This window comes from Myotis brandtii, unplaced genomic scaffold, assembly GCF_000412655.1.
Source record: "Myotis brandtii unplaced genomic scaffold, ASM41265v1 scaffold888, whole genome shotgun sequence".
In the NCBI taxonomy this organism is placed as follows: domain Eukaryota; kingdom Metazoa; phylum Chordata; class Mammalia; order Chiroptera; family Vespertilionidae; genus Myotis; species Myotis brandtii.
Window position 1 is genome coordinate 772,763 of NW_005371636.1, and position 1,238 is coordinate 774,000.

Sequence of the window (1,238 nt, forward strand, 5' to 3'; positions counted from 1 at the left end):
GGGGAGAGGGTTGGGGAGACGGAGCAGTTCCACACCATGGCCCCCCCTTCCCAAGGGACCCCCTAAACACTGGTGGACGGCACCAACACCCGGGAAGTTCACTCGAAAGTCCAGCTGGGTTTTCTCCTCCTGCCCCTCTCCCCAAAGAAAAACCATCTTCAGCCCCAGCCGGTGTGGCTCAGTGGCTCCCGTCCTCTCTTTCTCTAAAACAAAAATCAACAGAAACATATTCTTAAACCGACAGCAAACCATGGCGGCCCCCCATCCCCGAAAGTCGCTGGACCGTCACGTGAACTGTCTTTCCTATAAACCAGCGGTTCTCAACCTGTGGGTCGCGACCCCTTTGGCGGTCGAACGACCCTTTCACAGGGGTCGCCTAAGACCATCCTGCAGATCAGATATTTACATGACGATTCATCACAGTAGCAACATGACAGTGATGAAGTCGCCACGAAAATAATTGTATGGTTGGGGGTCACCACAACATGAGGGACTATATTGAAAGGGCCAGAAGGTGGAGAACCGCTGCTCTAAACCCTCCGGCCGGGCAGCTTGGCGGTACCTGGGTTCGATGAGTTGGCGTCGAGATGCGTAAGACCCGCGGGCTATTTGGGGTCATTCCGACGGGGCCCACGGAGGACAGGCCCAGGCGCCCGCCGCCCCCACAGGCCCACTCTCAGAGCTCGATTAGCGCTGGGGAGACGGGCTAATGGAGGGCCTCCTCCTGACCTAGCAGCTCATTGATTGTTAATCCCGAGCTCGAGGACTTCTCTTTGGCGAAGGAACATTTGTCCAGATGAAATGAACGCCTGTCAGGAAAGCACATCCCGATCTGGCAGCCGTAGACCGAGACCGCCTGCCTGTAGTGAGTGCCCTTATGTGCAAAAATGACACAGAACCAGCCGAACCAGGAGGTCCCGGGTTCGATCCCTGGTCAGAGCACATACCCGGGTTGCAGGCTCCATCCCCAGTAGGGGGCGTGCAGGAGGCAGCCGGTTTGTGATTCTCTCTCGTCATGGATGTTTCTCTCTCCCTTTCTGTTTTTGTGGTGGTTGTTGTTTGTTTGTTTCTTTTAGAACTATGTCTGATTTTTTTAAATATGATTTTTAATTGATTTCAGAGAGGAAGGGGGAGGAAGAGATAGAAACATCCATGATGAGAGAGAATCATGGATCGGCTGCCTCCTGCACGCCCCACACTGGGGATCGAGCCTGCAACCCGGGCATGTGCCCTGATGG

The 1,238-nt window shown here is 54.8% G+C and overlaps 1 protein-coding gene across 1 annotated transcript in view; it reads left to right on the top strand.

The window, feature by feature from the left end:
- NR5A2 (nuclear receptor subfamily 5, group A, member 2) overlaps positions 1 to 1,238 on the top strand; it is a 64,387-nt gene that overhangs the window by 40,189 nt on the left and 22,960 nt on the right. The window lies entirely within an intron of this gene.